Raw genomic sequence first — 21,950 nt, forward strand, 5'->3', positions numbered from 1 at the left:
TTTTGATTGTGGATATTTCGATTGTTTGGTTTTCGCTCCACACTCTAATTTTTAACTATGATTAACTTTAATTATAAATAAATAATAAAATATTTTAGGTCGTTCTTACACAGAAAGACTAAGTTCCACGGTAAGCTCAAGAATGCTTGTGTTGTGGGTACTCAGGCTACGATATATCGATTAGTTTTCTGATTCAATTTGTTTTCTTTTGTTTTGAATTAGAATTCTTTTGTTTTACAACAAAAGCGAAATTCAGTAGATTTTTTTTACTATAAATTTTAAACTTACACATTAGTGTTAGGTGGGCCTTATTTTAAACACGTTCATCTGTTATGTAAGTGATCTGTGTTGGTATAAAAAGCCGTTACAACTCTAACGAGCACGCCGCATATTCGGGATGCCTGCAGGAGGCGCTAGATTTACAAGCGTTTTTAAACGCTCCTGCCGTGGCCACACTTCGTAACATCATAGTAGGACAGAAAATCCGTCGTTTTTGATGACCGCTCAGACCCAATGGGTGGTGTTTGTAAAGTTTAGTTTTGAGTTCGAATTACAGTAAAAGCATTCCTGTGTGGCGTAAAAATTCGTTCCTGAGTCATGGTTATATTCTATATATTGCATATCGTCACTACTTTAAAAAAAAACTTGTATCTTCGTCTGTCAATGAAAAGAAAATTATAGTAAGTATGTATGCAATGGGATACCCCCATTTGCCAGAATTTCATTTGCCATAATTTTATTTGCCATCCTATTCAACAATCATAATATCGTTTCTCATAACATCTTATGCCATAATCATTGTTTACTATATTAATCTAGTGCCAGAAACTTTGTTTCCCATAAAGTCAGTTTCCATAATGTCATTTGTCAGAATCATCGAAATCCGTAATTACCACATTCCATACCATCATTTGTCATACAAATTAGCGTCCAGAAAAGTCAATTTCCATAATGTGCTTTGGCAGAATCGAAAACTACTATAATAGGTACTAGAAGGACTAGAGAATGAAACTGCTATCAGAAAGTAGGTTAGGTTAGGTTAGAACTGTGACCCCTGGAAAATGAAACTGCTATCAGAAAGTAGGTTAGGTTAGGTTAGAACTGTGAACCTCTGGAAAAGGAAACTGCTTGATAAGTAGGTTAGGTTAGGTTAGAACTGTGACCCCCCGGAAAATGAAAATACTATCAGACAGTAGGTTAGGTTAGGTTAGAACTGCGACCCCCTGGAAAATGAAACTGCTATCAGAAAGTAGGTTAGGTTAGGTTAGAACTGTGACCCCCTGGAGAATGAAACTGCTGGAAAAGTAGGTTAGGTTAGGTTAGAACTGTGACCCCTGGAAAATGAAACTGCTATCAGAAAGTAGGTTAGGTTAGGTAATAATATGGGCAACAATTAATATGGCAATAATTGCTTATGGCGTTTGAATATTCTATGAAACCATATTATTGCACTTAATAATATGGCTAACAAATAGTATGGCATTGTATGATTATGGAAGGTAATATTCGGATAAACAACGAGTATGTCATATGATTTTTATGGTAAACAAATCATTCGGGCAAATGAAATTCAGGCAAGTTAGATTCGGGCAAATGAATATTATGTTAAATGACTGTCGGGCAAACAATAGACAACCGTATGCAATGCATATAGATAGACTTACTGCGTTTTAACTTTGAGGAGCAGCGTGAGATACGAGATTTTTTCAAAGTAGTGACGACATCCCTATCTAAAGACCGTGTCATATGATTTTGATGTATGTAAGAGTTAGTTAGTTAATATGATGACACGCGTTTTTATCTAATCTTTAGTAGCCGGACTATATGAGCTAAACCACACGTTTTTGCCAATGACACAATCGCATGGGCTGTTACAAAACAAGCCTTCTTCAGCTTACTGTGGGACAGTCAATCTGTCAGGCTTCGGTGTAGCCTATATTTTTGAAGATTTGAAGTAACGTAGGCGACATCGTTGAATCAATTGTAAAGTATTAAAGAATAGAACAACTTTGCTATGCCAGTGCAAGGCAAGATTTTTTTTAGGAAAGCACAGTAAACTGCCTACCTTCCACCGAATGCACAGTAAATAGAGTAACTGCCAACCATCGACATAAGTAGGGAAGATGCAAAATGTTAATGAGACCTTAAATGAAAAACAACGCTTGCCTACACGAATATATTCCTAGAAATTAGTAATAGCTAACCCCACTCTACAATTATCGGGTAATCGCAATATTATGGTTGCCGTAAAGTTCAAGTCACCAGTACATGTGTCTCTCCTTTACTAAGGGGCTCCTAATCGTCAAATGCGTTAAGGAAGTTTTACACTCAAACACTAACATTTTCATCTAAATTTCGCACAGAAATTCGTCTTTATTGCAGAAAATATAAGGATTCTTTAGGAATGGAAAGCCACGCGTATAAAACGCGTACCTAACTGTTATAGACGCGCAATGTGACAATATTACCATGCATTTACATGCAAGCTGTTTTCAATGGCCGCGCCAACGGGTAACATTGCTGGTTCTAAAACAGGGATAATCGAAGCTAGTTACGTATGAAAACATACATATTTTTATTGCAACTGTACCTACTTTCCTTCCTTTCTAATAAGCTTAAACATACAAACGTAATATTATAAATGGGAAAGTGTGTGTGTCCTGTTTGCTTGTCCATCTTTCAAGGCTAAAGGGAGCGACGAATTGAATTGATTTGTTAAGTGGAGATAGTTGAAGGGATGGAGAGTGACATAGGCTACTGTTTGTCTCTTTGTAACCTCCCCACTTCCCTTAAATGGGGGGGGGAGTTTGTATGGAGCAATCCTCACATTTCGAATTTTACGCGAGTGAAGCCGCGGGTAAAAGCTAGTATTACATAAATCTCGTCAGGGTACCTATTCAACGTCACAATAATCGCTTTAAGAAGCGTATCGTCTCTTCCTATCGCTGTTCTGTAGAGAAGCAACAGAGCCAGACTGCGTTTCGTTTCAAAGATTGTTTAGATTGTCACTTCACTTAGATTGTATTCCCAGACGGGGTAGACATAACACATGAAACTACTCAAGTTTCAGTACCACTCTTGGCAGTTCAGGGGTTGAAAAAAAAACGAAATTGTGATGTTACAGTGACAGATTAACCAACGCCCGCATAAGGATCCACTTAGCATAAAACACTCCCCCACAAAAACCTTTGCAATAATTTATTCTATTCATTCAATATCGGAATTGGATAATACAAAAGCCCGCTTATAATACGCATACGCATTATTTTTTAACCCCCGACGCAAAAACGATGGGGTGTTATAAGTTTGACGTGTCTGTCTGTCTGTGTGTGTGTCTGTCTGTGGCATCGTAGCTCCTGAACGGATGAACCGATTTTAATTTCGTTTTTTTTGTTTGAAAGCCGAGTTGGTCGGCAGTGTTCTTAGCCATGTTTCATGAAAATCGGTCCACTAAGTCAAGGGCTTTTTCAATATTTTAATTCTATATTAGAATATCACTGCGGTTTTTACACTCCATTAAAAGATCGCTCAAGGCCGAATGAATGTACATAGTTCACGTTTTACTATATGCCTAAGATTTTCATGATCTGCCGTACCATCATCATCAGCCGCCGAATTATAGATAAGTCGTTTTAGAATTGGAAGCGATGGTGCTGCTGAATACAATCCGCGCAGGCGCACGTGACCTCATCTTCAATGTACAACTATATTATTACGAACAGTATTGTAACTGCAACTGTACAGAATGAAAAATGTTCATATTTGCGTTATTGGCGGCGTCAAAGTTCGCAAGTCACCTGCAGCTTTAATTTTTGAAGAAGAGTGATATTGGAAAGGGAGTGACGATGCTTGCCCACAGACAGACACACACAGACAGACAGACAAACAGACAGACTCGTCAAACTTATAACACCCCGTCGTTTTTGCGTCGGGGGTTAAAAATAGAGTGCCAATATTTTAAAAATAAATGAGCGTCTTAATCTACGAATAAAATGCATCATTTAATTCATCAATAATAGCAAATACAAGAGATACAGTGGCGGCAATTATGACTTTTCAACATTTAAATTGGTGCAGGGTAATCGTTCCACTTTTTACTGTCGACACGTAATTTAGTTTTCATACCGCATTGTATTTATCTGTTATGTCATTGAAACCTGATTAAAATAAAAGGTGTCAATTTATTAGTTGCACATTATACCTAATTATTTTCATTGCTATTCGTTAAGCAAGTTTTTGGTAAGGTACAAGCTTACAAGGATCGCATATACTTTTAACTCTGACCTTCGTATTTTTGACGATCGGTCTGGCTCAGTCGGTAGTAACCCTGCCTGCTAAGCCGCGGTCCTGGGTTCGAATCCCGGTAAGGACATTTATTTGTGTGATGAGCACAGATATTTGTTCCTGAGTCATGGAACATCCATTCTATGTATATAAGTATGTATTTATATATTTAAGTATGTATATCGTCGCTTAGCACCCATAGTACAAGCTTTGCTTAGTTTGGGGCTATGTTGATCAGTGTAAGGTGTCCCCAATATTTATTTTTCATTATTTATTTTATTTTTATATATTTTTACAATTTGGTCACAGGAAAGGTAGTTTATATTTTTGTTACACACAAGGCACTTTATTTTTATTATAATTAAATACAACACACCACAACAACAACATGCCACAAATTAAAATACTGTTCATATTGTAACTGCGGCACCACTAATGCTCGTAATCAATGATAAGTTGCATTGTGGTTCTGTAATGGCGGATAATGCGACCACTGGAAGGCTTTCAAAATAATACCACTGGGGATTACAATTCGTTCGAGGAATCTTACTATTTATAAAAATAGCCTGTGTGGTGACGGGTTAAGAATTTCACCACCCCTTTCTTCCCGTGGGTGTCGTAGAAGGCGACTATGGGATATGGGTTAAATTGTGGCGTAGGCGAGAGGCTGGCAACCTGTCACTGCAATGCCACAGTTTCGTTTTCTTTTAACCCCTTATTTGCCAAGAGTGGCCCTGAAGCTTTAGTAGTTTCATGTGCTCTGCCTACCCCTTTATGGGATACAGGCGTGATTGTATGTATGTATGTATGTATAAAGATAAAATTATGAAAAGCTATGTAGACATAAAATGTGGAGTGGAGAGTGTCGTGGACGTGTCTTTGTTTAAAAAGTAACGGATTAATATATGAACTCGAGATGAGTAAAAAATTAGGTCTAGTTTTTTGATGAATACCGTATGCAGAGCTAATATTTGCCGTAAAATATGGTTTGAATCGGGCAGTAAATAATTGTGAAAATTAATTTCAATATTAATAATTTCCCTTTTTTGGGTCTTAAAAATTATTAATATATTTAAATTGCCTATCATTATAATATCGGTATGTTGTCAGGGCTCGTTCGAACTGGCCTTTGGTAAAAATACAGAAAATAAAATTATGTATTTCCATATACATATGTTTTAAATGTACTAATGTATTCAAACACGGTTAACATTGTTTTATGAATAGAATATTTATCTATCTATCCAAATCTTAGAGCAAAAGATATCAACGAACATCGAACCAATAGGTACTAAAATATCTACTCGTAAATCTCGTAAGTCATGATATAAATAAATATGATTCTTAATTAGCCTGTCAGTTTATTTTATCAAATCATCCTTTTTTTGACCAAGTTTCTTATTTTTAAATTTACACCAAGTAACCTTAGCACAGAATGATCAGTATCTCCCACTTTTACTAATCCAACCCCCTTCAACTCCAAAAAGACATATCTTAATACAAAATCCGCGATACTTACGCCATCTAGCGTCAAATAATAGAACAATGAGTCGATGAAGCGCTTTCAAAGTTTCTCCGCGTTCTGCACAATGGTTTAGATAATCGGTACAGTGCTTCGTAATATTGTGATAGTGAATGCCTTTAGTTATATTAAGATATTAGATTTTATAGGGCAGAATTTAAATATAGAAAGGGCGGTCATTTATCGATAAAAATCAATTATCAATGCTTTTCTCATAGACAATACAATACAATACAAATCCACTTTATTTATTATTATTATTATTTATTATTTATTTATTGGAAAACCAACAGCACATGAAACATGTTAACAGAAACAATAGAAACAAGAGGCCAATTACAGGTTCTCACCGATAGAAATCTTATAGAAATTAACTTCACTAGGTATTAGGTATTACAAGTAGGTATACAAATATGCTTAGACTAGACAAGTACATAAATCTAGTGTTAATACAGATGCGAAACAAAAGAAAAAAGAAAAAACCGGGAAGATTAAAAAGAAGAAAAATCATCAAGCATACGAAATAGAAAAGAAAACAAAAAATAAAAATTAAAAGGCAAGCTCACATAAAGAATTTAAGAGTTAAATTACGCCGTATAGCCTGGGTATTTGCATTAAATACGTCAATATCGTGCTCTCTAGATAGCCTGTTAAGTGTTCTAGCTGCGCGAACGAGGAAACTGTTACGTCTGTAGTTCGAGGACGCAAAGGGAATCGAAATAGGTGGATTGTACCTTTTAACCCTATTGGGAGTGTTGAACATAATACTACCAAGCAGATCAGGGCAATCAACGCTGCCGCTAGTGATTTTTAGGAAATAAGTAGTGTCAGCGATTTCCCGACGGTGATACAAAGGCAACATATGGTGTTTTTTGCATACACTAACATACTGAGATGAGTTGCACAACCTCAGAAATGTACATAGGAACACACACATTACAACACACCATAGACCTACAAATTGACTGGACTAATATTTTTGCTACGAGTATATTATGATCAACAAAACATGGGGTTTACCTATGTTATTGTTGTTTTTTGTTGGGTAGGTACTCGATGACAAAGGAAATTTTAATTTGTTTTAGGGCCGAGATTATATTTATTTATATTATATTTATTTATTCAATTCCAATCATAAGCTTACAGTGTGGTACCAAAGCGCCTATAATGTTATCAAGAGGTATTTAACAATACAATACAATACAATACTAAAACAAAATAGTTCAATTAATCAATTAATGGATAATTGCCCACCAACAAGAGTATTGGTCTTATATAATACTAGCTTTTGCCCGCGGCTTCGCTCGCGTTAGAAAGAGACAAAAAGTAGCCTATGTCACTCTCCATCCCTTCAACTATCTCCACTTAAAACATCACGTCAATTCGTCGCTCCGTTTTGCCGTGAAAGACGGACAAACAAACAGACACACACACTTTCCCATTTATAATATTAGTATGGATAAATACATATATGATGACGATTGACAACACAGAATATTTTTATCGGAATTCGAACCTGGAACTTTTTGCTTTCAAATTGGGCAGTGCTTAGTAGTACTAAGTTAGGGATAGAAATTCTTTAAAGGTTTTGCTTTAATAATTAATTAATGTATCCGCATTCGACAAAAAAACATGTAAATTTTGTTACGCACAAATGTATGTGCCAAGTGTTTTGGTAGACACAGTTGCTAAAACTAGCAACAGGTAGCCAAATTGGCAGCACCGTAATTAGTAAAATAAGGCCATAAAGTTAATTGTGTTCAGAGCCATAATTATTCGCAAATTAGACTAAATTAGTCGCACTCATTACAATGGCCGATTGTTTCAGTTGACATGCTTCACAGTCGTAAGGTTATTGTTGTTAGTTCTGGGTTCGCTAAGTTTGGCAGGTTGCAATCAAGAGCAATACAAATTGGTTGGATAAAATTTTCGTGAAATGAAAAGTATAAACAAACTCTTTTAAATGAAACAAGAGCCAAAATAAAACTTTGACGAAAGGTCTGGCGTAGTAAATAATTAGTAGTAACCCTGCCTGCTAAGCTGCGGTCCTGGGTTCGAATCCCGGTAAGGGCATTTATTAGTTAGACAAACACAGATATTTGTTCCTGAGTCATGAACGTTTTCTATGTATAAGTATGTATTTATTTAAGTATGTCTAGTTCAAGCCTAGCTTAATTTGGGCCTTGGTTGATACATATGAATAAGGTGTCCCCCAATATTTATTTATTTATTTTAATTTATTACAAAGAAATACACAGGCTTTTAAATGCTAGGCAAACCCCATGTAACATTTATAATATACTTTTATATGGTTCAGTGACATTTACAATCAGACGGGCCGTATGCTTGTCAGCAACCGATGTAGTGCTATATAAACTCCGGAATATGAATTATCTATTTGAATCAAAATGTATTCAAGATTGTAACACATAATATCCGAATATTATTCCACACTACATTTCCCCCCCACTCACATACCTAATAGCTACCTAATTTTAACAACTACCATTAAAACGGAAAACATCACCCACAGGCCCCCCCAGACAAGTAATTATTTCACTAGGCCTACAAACACTTGCATTTTGTTCATTGACTGCCCCGATTTATGACCCCATCCTATTTCAAAACCATCTCAAAAACACACCAGAAACCTTCAGTAATACGGTTGAAATTCTAATGGGAAGTGTGTATAATGGAAGGCAAATTTAATTGCGTTTTCTACCAGTAATATCGTGCAGAACTGCGTTCCTAGCCAAAGTGACAAACGTTGACGCAAAGTGGTGATCGCAACGCAGACTGGCTCTGTCGCGCCTCTACAGAAGAGCGATGATGAAGACTAATTCACGATACGGCGATTGTGAAGATGGCTAGGTACTCTGTAGGCGTAGCAATAAATAAGACTAGTTACCATTACAAGATATTGAAGATCTGTTTCGCTTACTTATTCATAGGTTATACTTCTAAATTTCAAAGGTTGGAACAGATATGAGAGTTGTATGGAGATTGGATCGTTTAAAGTTGGTCGGGTAATGTATTAATTTTTAAGATTCCCGCATAATAATTGGTTCATTAAGTTTTGTTTATTTATCAATATGATCTAGTTTTGTGTAACGGTTACTGATTTGCAGTAGATAATTATGTAAGAATAAATTCTCGTATTTATAGAGTCAAATGTAGGACTCTTAATTTAGATAATAATTATGCTAATGAACCGATTTTTTTTGATAAAATTGGATTCAATGTGATAAGTTTAAAGAACCCGTTAGTCTGGATAAAATTCAGTGAAAAATAAAAAATATCATACGTTTTAGTAGCCCAGAGAATATTTAAAAAAAACTATGTATGTGTTTTGCTAAAAAAGTATTTTTTGACAAATGTCACTGTCAATGCGACGTATTTAGCAAACAGCCCATGCACAGTTGTACTATTCATCAAATTAGTAAAATATTATAAAATATTTCACAGTCACTGCAATGTCACAATTTGCATTTCTTTCAACCCCTTTTTGCCAAGAGTGGCACCGAAACTTAGTAGTTCATGTGCTCTTCCTACCCCTTTATGGGATACAGGCGTGATTATATGTATGTATGTATATTTCGCAATATCAGTAGGTACTTTGCAAGTGTTTTTTTTTTTTTACTTTGTTGTATATTATCCTATTAGATATAGGCAATCACTAATATGTATAACCTGTAATGTTTATTATTAAGTAATAAATGATTATGATTATGATTATCTAGAGAAGATATACTATCGATTAATTTTATGTAGTGAAACGGTTGTCGCTTTCCCCGTTTTATTAGTGTCATGTGTGGGTTTAGTCGATCGATTTGTTTATCTATTAGTCAGTATGTAACTAATCTACTTGTATTACTTGATGCCAGAGCTACCGATGTGTAGGCGTATCTTTAGATTGGCGTGTCACGTAATTATGTAAAATAACTAGGCCTATTACAGACGACACTTATATAGAAACGGACGAGATTCTCAGAAATATCTAAGCTCTTAGAGAGCATTAACCACAGTTTTGACGAGACCCACCTGACCCTTTACTGTGTTTTTGATATTTTCTAATACTGATTAAACTTTCAGGATTTTTACACTTATTTTAAATTGCAAACGGGACTTTATAGCTTATCGCTGTCCTAATATCCTTGTCCTTGAAACATCGGACTCTTCGGAGGTTACTTTTAAAAACATGGTTATACACGATGAAACAGGGGTAGGTTGTAGGGGGTAGGGCATTAAGAGGGGGTAGAGCAGGGAGAATTTTCAGAATCTGTCAAATTACCCCATTACACACACAAACACCCTTCACTCACACTACCTCAATTTACTGTGAAAGGTCAGTGACCCTTAATTTTTTTCAAGAGTGTTATTTTGAGTTTATAGTCAACTACTGACCTCCTTTGAGAAATTAAAACTGTAAAAAAGGTAGCATACAAGAAGACAGAGAAAAAATACGCATCATCTAGCTTTCCTTCTCTGTTCATGTCTCATGTGACTTAAATTTACCTAAATATGTAGATAACGTTCCTTATTCAATTGATTGTTTATCTAGGTGTATTTCAAATTACTTTGCACTTCATAGTGTTACTTTTCTATACTTAGATTAAAAATCGTCAGTCTGCCTATCCCCGAAAACATTATTCAAAGACGTGTGTGAAGGGCTAAAGGCCGATACCTCCAGGCAGACAATTATGGTCGCGTGATAAATGATAAAACATCAGCCCTATCACACTATTTGTAAGTGCGATAGGGACGGCCCGATGTTATACCATTTATCGCGCGACCATGATTGCCCTGCCGGTCTTCGGAGGCCTGTGCTGTGCATTACGTATATGCGGGGTGTATTAAAGACTAACAGATAGGTACTTTATTCTTTTTGGTCGTTAGGGTTTTTTATCAATTTATCATTTATTTTGATACAAAAATAAAGTATGTGTATAAAATAAAAACCTAATGAATAGAGTACAGCTAGCAGCAGTCATGTCAGAGACACAAAGAAAGACAGGGAATATCGACGCATATCTTATCTTATCCAATACTGCCATCGGCATCTGCATCAGACTCTTGATCTTACCCAATTTCCGAGTCCCTTCTCTTAATTTCAGTTCCTTGAGTTGAAAATGTTGAAACTCATACTTAGTATTAAATAAACCACAAATACATATAAAAATCACAATATAATTTTAAATTATGGCTTAGGCCCTGTACCAGTTGCAGTCGCCACGTCTGTAAAGCCCCTTGTAGTTTCTTTTAAATGGCTAAATACCTAGATGTCATGTCATACACATCTGTGATGTAACTGAAAATTAAAAAACATCGCTCAGAGATAAGGTTCAAATTAGCATGGCAAAAAATACAGTGCAGTCAAAATACCATCAAAATACGAAAAAGCATATGTCAATGTCAATATCACTGCCGTATGCCGTATTTCAGGCCATAAGGGCAGTTTTCTCAAATATGAAAAAATCTCAAAAGCAGAACTTTAAATAGTATTTTATGCAACAGGCGTTTAAAGGAGATCAAAAAAGACGAGTGGCGTGGGTAACAATTTGAGGCGAAGCCGAAAATTGTTATTAAGACGCCACGAGTATTTTTTGACTCAGTTAAACACCGTTGCATACAATACTTTTTCTACGACCATGCACTTAGTTTTTAATAGGTTTCTTGAATAACTTTCGTGAAATTCACACTGTTTCCTGTATTTTGACGCAAAGGTTTGCACTGTCAGCTCAGCTGCCCAAAGCCTTCCCGCGCACGCGCGCCGTATCGTTATAAGGCGTTGCCATGGTTACAGAGCCAAACAATGCGTTTTCAGTTTTTTCGATACTGCGCGCATGCGCGGAAATCCGGCGGACACTGGCTTTGGGGAATAGACTTTTATGTAGGGTTTTAAAGATCTATGCACGACCCTCTAAATGACGAACAATAGTTCGGGAGTAGAAAAAAGACTTTCTAGGAAAATTATTTTGAACTTGATAGGTAGAACAATTTTTAAAAGTTGTACAAAAAAAATCTGAACTAAGTTTGTAACTATATGAAAAGCATTTTTATGTTAGATTGCATATTTTATATGCATATTATCGTAACGAATTTTCTTTCAAATAAAAAGAGAATTATTAGAATAGGTTGACGGTGTCTACCGTAAACTGGGGTTACATTGAAAAATTTGGGAATTTAACCTCTCTAGCTTCTACATTTAATGGGTATTTTTACCCATTAAATGTAGGAGTTAAGAGAAGTATAAATTCCAAAATTGGTCAACGTAACGTAACTAAGGAAGAAAAAAAATGGGACCATCAACTTTTTCAGTCTTTTCCTGCTAAAAATCTAAAAAGGTAACAAAATAAGTGATATCAGGATTATTGTTTTCTGTCACGATGCCTGCATATATGAAATGTTTCTTTTTTACCTAGTGGTTGACTGGTAGAGAATGCCTTAAGGCATTATGTCCACCATTTGGTCTTTTTTTTATGTGCAATAAGGAATAAATAAATAAAATAATGTACGGAGAAAAAAAACGATGTGATCAAACATAAACTGACAATTCTTCAAAGTTCTGTTTCGTATCCTTGACATGTGTCGCCATCTAGTTCAAAAATGAATAGTACCTACATCGAGCGAAAGAATTCTCAGCCTTAAGAACACAACTACTCCACACGAGATGGCGCGCATTTCGCCACAAAAACTCAAATAGTGTATTTTTCTATTCGTTTTAGCCTTGACCTGTGTCGCCATCTAGTGTTTGCAATAAATAGTACTTACATCGACCGAAAGAATTCTGTCTTAACAGTACAACTACTGCACACGAGATGGCGCGCGAAGAAAAATGCATGAAAACTCGAAAATTCGCGTTTTCCGGGACCTAAGGCTAAGTTAGACCGATTTTTCACCCCCAAAAACTCCCACATAACAAATTTCAGCGAAATCGTTAGAGCGGTTTCCGAGATCGTCAGTGTAAATAAATATATAAATAAATAAATAAATAAATATACAAGAATTGCTCGTTTAAAAGTATAAGATTGGGGTTACTTTGATACACTATATATTTTTTTTAGCCTAGCCAACTAAGCTAAACTAATTGGCTAGGCTAGGCTAGCCACATAAGAGCTCACAAGAGGGAAAAATCTTGACTGCTGAGGTCGCCGTCATCGAAATCGATGTGGAGGACTATATATATTTTTTTTTTAATGATAATTGAATGTAATCCCTTACAAAAGTATTTTATGTCAAGAAAAGATAAAAAAGAATGGTTCGCAGTCATATTACAACTCTTTAACGCTATTTTGGGGTTACTTTGAACAAGAATAAAAATTAACATCTTCGAAAAACCAACTTTATTTGCAATTATTTCAATATTTATCACAAGAAGCGATCAAATTATCAGCCTCAACAAGTACCGTGACAAAATCAGACAATAATTGACTATGTGTCATTATGGTCAATGTTAACCCATGCAAGTGATCAAAGACACACACAGAGTAAATCATTAGTAATAAATACCTAGTTTGACTTTATGATACAAAATTCAATACAATGGTATAGTTAAACACATTTCTGGCAAGTGGCAACCTAATATTCACTGTGAACCTTTTACTTTAATACCCACTACGTTAGTTTAGAAGTTTATTTAAACATGAAAAATAGCAACAAACTATGCTTATATTTTGACACGTTATCCGCACTGCCCACGACCATACTTACTTATTCACCGCGTCAGAGCACCATCTAACTATAAAGGTTGGTTAAGGGTTATCATAATATGTGTAGATTTCATTGGATAGATATTTATGCGGGTGAAAGTGTAATTTAGGTTTTTATAAAGAATCAAATATTTTTAAGCGACCCGATCAGATATGTATGCGGATAAGGACCCTCCCACAATTCCCACATCTACCGTCTTGCGATCTAGTCCTGCGGCGCTGGCTATATTTTGGGCCCTAAGTTAAAAAAATATTAAAGTCGATTTTGTTTTCGTTTATAAATACATTGATAACATATAAATTTAACATTTCGTTTTGGGTCACATTCCTAGGGTGCTTTTTTAGTAATTTGGTAATTTGTGGTTATAATTTTTAATTTGACCTAATGTGGTAAAAAAAATATTCGAGAGAAAAAATGTAACTGTATTGCATTTAGAATGATATTTTTAGCGTGTATACGTAGTTTGGGTCAATTTACTCGAGTGCTATATGACAATTTGTCATACCTAGCGAAACAGACACAAAAAAATATTCATGTTAAAAAAAATAAGAAACGTCGCATTGCCTCCTTTAAATATATCAATAAACTGAAATTGTGTTTTCCTACTCCAGTGCTTGATAAATTTTGCGATAATTTAGCAAAAATAGGTTTTTACCATTCCAAAAAAATATTAAAGTTACTAGAGTTCTTATCTTATTAACTAAAAAGACAAGATAAATAAGATACGTGAATTTGGGTAAGTTTAATAGAATGCTTCGAAAAATAATACGGTATTAATATTTGCGTTCGATCAAGTCAAGCGAGCGCAGTGACGCGGGTAGTGTAGGTATTATGATACCGACCGCGCGGCTGTGGCGCGGCAGCGGGGAAGGGCAATGACCTCTCTCGACATTCGACAAACCGCACGTTGTGTACAAAACGCCAAAATTTATTTCAACTGTGCGCATCACGCTATTTAATGCTAAGCCTGAAAGGGTTGTATTTGATAAGACTACTAGAGTAACAATTTTAACTTAATATACCTATTTTCCACATGCGTCAGTAAATAATTTAATTTATAAATAATAAATTTAGTATACATCGTGGAATCTACTACTACTACTGCCAAATAAAATAATGCGATTTATCATCTAAGTACTTTAGACTTATATTTAAGCGTGTCACTCACTATGCAGGTAGCTGAGCGCTTATCTTTCAATATGAATCCACATACATAAAATATATTGGGTTGGTAAGAAAGTAATGAGCGATCGATTGAATTCCACATAAAATTTTTGAGAGAGTTCTAGAATCTTCTATAGTCGAAAGTATATAAAGGGCGAGTCGCACAGTTTCTCGTCAGTCATTCACTAGCTGTCGCCGAGCTAATATAAGGAAGAAAATGGACGAATTAAAAGTGCATGTAAGGCATTGCTTACTATATGAATTTCAGTCTGGCCATTCATCCGCCGAAGCAGTGCGTAATATATGTCAGCGTGTTGCTCCTGAAGTTGTGTCTGAGGCCACGGCGAAACGATGGTTCCAGCGGTTTCGTAGTGGCGACTTTTCATTATCAGATCAACCTAAGTCTGGTAGACCGGTGAAGATTGATGTAGCCAAATTAAAAACCTTAATTGAAGGAGATCCGAGGCTAACAAGTCATACTCTTGCTACCGAGTTAGGCTGCTCTCATGTCACCATAGAAACACATTTACACGAGTTGGGAAAAAACTCCAAATACAGTGTTTGGATACCGCACGAACTTGATAGACATCAACTAAACCGCCGTGCCGATATCTGCAAAAACTTCTGTCTTTTCGCCGCACATTCAACTGGTTGGACCATCTTATCACTGGAGATGAAAAATGGGTCTTATATATAAATCACACACGCAAACGTCAGTGGCTAGCTCCAAACGAAAAAGGAATAGAGGCACCAAAAACAGAGCCTCACCCGAAAAAAGTTATGTTGTCCGTTTGGTGGGATATTCATGGTATTATTCACTGGGAACTCCTACCAAGTGGAATGACTGTTACCGCACCAGTATACTGTAATCAGCTTGAAAATTTAAACCAAAAAATCTGTCAGAATCGTCCACAGCATGCTAAAGTTTTTTTCTTACACGACAATGCTCGCCCACACATTGCAAAAGTGACTCGGCTAAAGCTATTGGAGCTAGGTTGGTAAGTGATACCTCATCCACCGTACTCTCCAGACTTGGCACCTACGGATTACGCATTGTTCAGATCGCTAAGCAATGCCTTGAATGGAAAAAAGTTCGATGATCAAGCCCATCTACGACAGTACATAGCTGAGTTTTTTGAATCTAAACCTAAGAACTTCTTCGCCGATGCTATTCATTCTTTACCAGAACGATGGAGACAAGTAGTAGATAACGAAGGCCGTTATATTTTTGATAAATGATTAAAATAATAAATTAAATAAAAATTACAATATTGGTTATGATTCGCTCATTACTTTCTTACCAACCCAATATATAATTCAATGAGCTAACACACGCGCCGCCGATTATTCATATTTTATTTTGAAGTACATGTGGGGATCGACGTTGGTACGAGATCATATTATATCGTAAAATGGTGAGGAATTTATATGTAGAAAATACAGGATTATAAAGCAAAATACAGGATGTACTTTTTATAACCGGCAATATTTAACGTGGTGAAGTCATATAACTGATATCGAATACAAAACACTAAACGCCCAATGGACTTGCCTCGCGTGACGTCACGTAGTGTTTTTAGGGTTCCGTAGTCAACTAGGAACCCTTATAGTTTCGCCATGTCTGTCTGTCTGTCCGTCCGTCCGTCCGTCCGTCCGTCCGTCCGCGGATAATCTCAGTAACCGTAAGCGCTAGAAAGCTGAAATTTGGTACCAATATGTATATCAATCACGCCAACAAAGTGCAAAAATAAAAAATGGAAAAAAATGTTTTGTTAGGGTACCCCCCCTACATGTAAAGTGGGGGCTGATATTTTTTTCATTCCAACCCCAACGTGTGATATATTGTTGGATAGGTATTTAAAAATGAATAAGGGTTTACTAAGATCGTTTTTTGATAATATTAATATTTTCGGAAATAATCGCTCCTAAAGGAAAAAAAAGTGCGTCCCCCCTCTAACTTTTGAACCATATGTTTAAAAAATATGAAAAAAAATTTTTATAAAGACTTTCTAGGAAAATTGTTTTGAACTTGATAGGTTCAGTAGTTTTTGAGAAAAATACGAAAAACTACGGAACCCTACACGAAATCTTTCCTCAAATTACTATTAAGCCAATCTTATCCTATCCTACCTGTCGTTTAAACAAAGATGAAATAAAATAACTTAGTTCTTTGCATGTTAATTTGGTTAAATATAACTTATATATTTTCTTTAAGAATATCATATACTTTTAAATGAGCAATTCTTGTATATTCATTTATTTATCAATTCTATATTCTATTCTATTTTTCTATGTAATATAAAGCTGCAACCCGACTGACATTTTTCCAAAAATAGCCAGGAGATTTTGCAGGTGGCAGTATTTGGTGTGGCTGTGGTAGTATAGAGGTTGATCTTGCGACCCCGGAAAAATCCGACCGTCGGTCTACCGGTTCCGGGTAAAAAAATGTTGAACGGTCTGGCCAAACGGCAGGAGATAGCCGGGGGTGCTCGACCAAAATGTCATAGAGGACCCTGGGCAGTTTTTGACGCCGCCATTTTTTTTTTCAAAATGGCCGACTTTTTTCTGAAGATTTTTCAAGTTTGTCGTAGAGTGCTCAAATTTTTGTTGTAGAATCTCCAAGAGGCCTTGATTGGAATAAATAAAAAAAATTGAAACATCACTAGTCGAACGTCCCCAAATTCACTAGGGTTTTAAGTAGTATAAGGACATCGTCTCCCCTTCACTAGCATCGCTCAAAAATGGCGTCAGACGGACTCAGAGCGTCACTTGAAGATAGCTTGTCATTGAACTTGTATTTTGAAATTCCGTTTAATAAACTGTATAATTAATAGTGGTATCCTGGTGTTTTTACTCTAACAGTTTCAGAAGCGCGATATTAAGTACCCATATACGCCCGTACTATGAAATTTGTCCGAAATTGACAATATCATTCTCGCGCCGCGCTCATAACCATTTATTGTCGTCCAACAGTATTTAATTAACACCAGTCGATCTGATTCAACGAGTAAAGACACTAGCACCATATACTACAGTTAAAAGTATCCATTGCAGTTTAAGATATATTCAAACTTTGGAGTAGTATTTGATCATAATGAGTGCGTAACAGGAAGTAAAGGTGGTCCAAACACAGTGTTCTGGGGCTGAAGTGATCAACATCCACTATTGTCCAATAGTGTGTTGTTTCTTTCTTTCAGATCAAATTATGTACATGTTGAAGAAGTAAATACTTGCTCACAAAGTGTATTACAGTAACCCATGGACTGTGAAAGATGAACCACATCCAAGTTGTCAAAGAGTATTATTAGTATAATATGTATAGAGAGGCTGTAGTGAATAATCATTAGCTCACCTTGTGTGTTGTGTTTTTGTGCTTCCAGATATGTTTCAGAATACATAATACATATTGTACCTACTTGTGATATATTGACAATTGTCATGGTGTCACAGTGAAACAGAATATAAGATAAGTTTCAATCTAAATGGCACCTAAATGATTCCTTATAACAGGTGACTTTATGGGTTTTATGATCTACAAAGAGAGATGATCATTATCTTGCCCTATTTGTCATATTAAAAATAAGTTTGTCCGGAATGACATGGAATAAGGTATTTATCCTACTCAATAATATTGTGCCATTGCATCTGGCTTATGTAAGTATACTGACAGTAAATACATTTTAAATTCACTACAGGTTAGTATAATGGATGAGTAAATAAGCATAAGAAAACTTTGACAACTCTTTTGTGACTATAAGTTTTGTCACTTTACCGGGGACTGTATTTTGAAATCTGTCTTAGTGACATTCTTATGCATATAAACTCTGTATGATCTTGCATTTTTCTAAATGAGGAAACATGTTGCTATATTACATGGCACAAATTCATCAAAAATGTTGATAAAATAATAATAATATTAACATAATAATATTTTGATGAGGTTAATTATGCATCTTTGTAAAACCATAATGTGTGTTAAAATTAAGGGCATAGCACTGAAGTATAGTGTATTGTTGATGCTGTTTTGTTTATAATAATGCTGGTTTATCATTGCAAACATTTTTGACAAAAAAATGTATTCAATGTAATCATGTTCTAAATTGAACCAAAGACAAATATATTACCTAGACAGACACTTGGAACATTTATTATCATGACATAGTCCAGTGTCCATTTAATGCATTGACAGTGATATAATTTGTTCTTTAAATTACATTCCTTTCCAGATTAATTTATTGATTACAGTAGTTGCCTGCCGGTAATCCGGAGACTATTGACCATAAGTTGAAAATACTTGCATTGATAAGGCATGATTCCAGAAGTTCCTGAGGTTAAATCTTGCTAAAAGCTGGAAACACCAAACTGGATATCTATTGAACTATTTATGACACTGGTAAAATTTGTCATAGCTAATGGTAAGAGATTTTGATATTTATAGACCCGATGGACTTTAACGGTCTACATGCTATACTTGTCTGTTACAACAAATCAGTTTGATTTGGAATTGGGCTTGAAACATGCCAATCAGTTAAGTTTTTAAAAGATGTGCAATAATCTGAGGTAAATAACTTAATTGGAGCTTCTAATAATTTTAACCACTTCACTGCGAAGGAATGTTTCCGAACCGAAGCATGACAAACAGGTTACCGTTTGAAGTTGACAAGTATTGTCTACTTTTAATATGTTCTGTTCCTTGAAATATAAAAATAACTGTACACTTCTATTGCTTCTTGATTTCACAAGAATATATATATTTTACATGTTTGTGACTTTTGCAAGAATCAAAAATAATGATATTTTGTTATAAAAACTCATTAACTTGTACTAAGTATTCTTGCATATGCATAGTATTAACACAACTAACAAAATTATGTAGTTGTGCAGGTGGCAGCTATATGGATAATGTTGTGCTTTAAATTGCACATATACCTACAGCTATAGCATCTCTCTAGTGTGTCTTTTGAAGCATTGTCTGGCAAGCTTGATGGTTTAATCAATAAGCACCATGCCTGATGATGATATATAAATACCTTTGTCAAGTGCCATATGATTATTCTTGCTTGACTGGAATGTATTTCAATACTGGTATAGTAGGCGTGTTACCTTATTTAGGAGCACGGGAAAAATAAGCCAAGTTTCATAAAATTATTTTTGGTTGGCTGAAATGTATTTCAATACTGGTATTTATAGTAAGCGTGTTACCTTATTTAGGAGCACGGGAAAAATAAGCCAAGTTTCATAAAATTATTTTTGGTTGGCTGAAATGTATTTCAATACTGGTATTTATAGTAAGCGTGTTACCTTATTTAGGAGCACGGGAAAAATAAGCCAAGTTTCATAAAATTATTTTTGGTTGGCTGAAATGTATTTCAATACTGGTATTTATAGTAAGCGTGTTACCTTATTTAGGGGAACGGGAAAAATAAGCCAAGTTTCATAAAATTATTTTTGGTTGGCTGAAATGTATTTCAATAATGCTATCTATAGTAAGCATGTTACCTTATTTAGGGGCACGGTAAAAATAAGCCAAGTTTCATAAAATTATTTTTGGCTGGCTGAAATGTATCTCAATAATGCTATCTATAGTAAGCGTGTTACCTTATTTAGGGGCACGGGAAAAATAAAACAAGTTGCACGCCGGATTGACAACCGAGTTGTGTTTTGTCTTATTAGTCTCAGATTAAGAACTGAGTTGTCATTACATATATGCACACCGGATTAAGAACCGAGTTATGTTTTGCCTTATTAATCTCAGATTAAGACATTAGTTGTCATTACATATATGCACGCCGGATTAAGAACCGAGTTGTGTTTTGCCTTATTACTCTCAGATTTAAGAACTGAGTTGTCATTACATATATGCACACCGGATTAAGAACCGAGTTATGTTTTGCCTTATTAGTCTCAGATTAAGAACTGAGTTGTCATTACATATATGCACGCCGGATTAAGAACCGAGTTGTGTTTTGCCTTATTAGTCTCAGATTAAGAACTGAGTTGTCATTACATATATGCACGCCGGATTAAGAACCGAGTTGTGTTTTGCCTTATTAGTCTCAGATTAAGAACTGAGTTGTCATTACATATATGCACGCCGGATTAAGAACCGAGTTGTGTTTTGCCTTATTAGTCTCAGATTAAGAACTGAGTTGTCATTACATATATGCACGCTGGATTAAGAACCGAGTTGTGTTTTGCCTTATTAGTCTCAGATTAAGAACTGAGTTGTCATTACATATATGCACGCCGGATTAAGAACCGAGTTGTGTTTTGCCTTATTAGTCTCAGATTAAGAACTGAGTTGTCATTACATATATGCACGCCGGATTGAGAACCGAGTTGTGTTTTGCCTTATTAGTCTCAGATTAAGAACTGAGTTGTCATTACATATATGCACGCCGGATTGAGAACCGAGTTGTGCTTGTGCTATTACTCTCAAATTAGGAACCGAGTTGCCATTGCATATATACACGCCGGATTAAGAACCGAGTTGTGTTGCCTATACATGATGTTAATAATATATTCTGTTCACAGGGTTTCCTGATAAGCACATTGTACCTGAATCTTGTGGTATCCACGGTAGTGTAACTAATGTGATATCCACAAGTAAAAATGAAGTGATTTCCGTCACTTAAAGTGTGAATCATAATTATAATGATTACTTTAATGTCTGCTATACATTTGTTACTTTGATTATTGTTTCTTAAATAGTTCTGTTTATGCAATGTTGGCCTTAGGAGGCGGACCATGTGCATAAGACCTATTATTGTGGTGCAGGTCTTTGGAGACGGGCCATCATGTGTTATATAGACTATCCTTGCGAGGTTAGTTCTGTTTCTGGTATTTGTGATGCAGGTCTTTGGAGACGGACCATCATGTGTTATATAGACTATCCTTGCGAGGTTAGTTCTGTTCTGGTATTTGTGGTGCAGGTCTTTGGAGACGGGCCATCATGTGTTATATAGACTATCCTTGCGAGGTTAGTTCTGTTTCTGGTATTTGTGATGCAGGTCTTTGGAGACGGACCATCATGTGTTATATAGACTATCCTTGCGAGGTTAGTTCTGTTCTGGTATTTGTGGTGCAGGTCTTTGGAGACGGGCCATCATGTGTTATATAGACTATCCTTGCGAGGTTAGTTCTGTTCTGGTATTTGTGGTGCAGGTCTTTGGAGACGGGCCATCATGTGTTATATAGACTATCCTTGCGAGGTTAGTTCTGTTCTGGTATTTGTGGTGCAGGTCTTTGGAGACGGGCCATCATGTGTTAT

The 21,950-nt window shown here is 35.7% G+C and overlaps 1 protein-coding gene across 1 annotated transcript in view; it reads right to left on the bottom strand.

Annotated features, from left to right (window-relative positions):
• LOC125234834 (protein prickle-like) overlaps window positions 1-21,950 on the bottom strand; it is a 264,305-nt gene that overhangs the window by 229,239 nt on the left and 13,116 nt on the right. The gene's annotated exons all lie outside the window — the stretch shown is intronic.

The sequence above is a fragment of the Leguminivora glycinivorella genome, chromosome 16, assembly GCF_023078275.1.
Source record: "Leguminivora glycinivorella isolate SPB_JAAS2020 chromosome 16, LegGlyc_1.1, whole genome shotgun sequence".
Taxonomy (NCBI): Eukaryota; Metazoa; Arthropoda; class Insecta; order Lepidoptera; family Tortricidae; genus Leguminivora; species Leguminivora glycinivorella.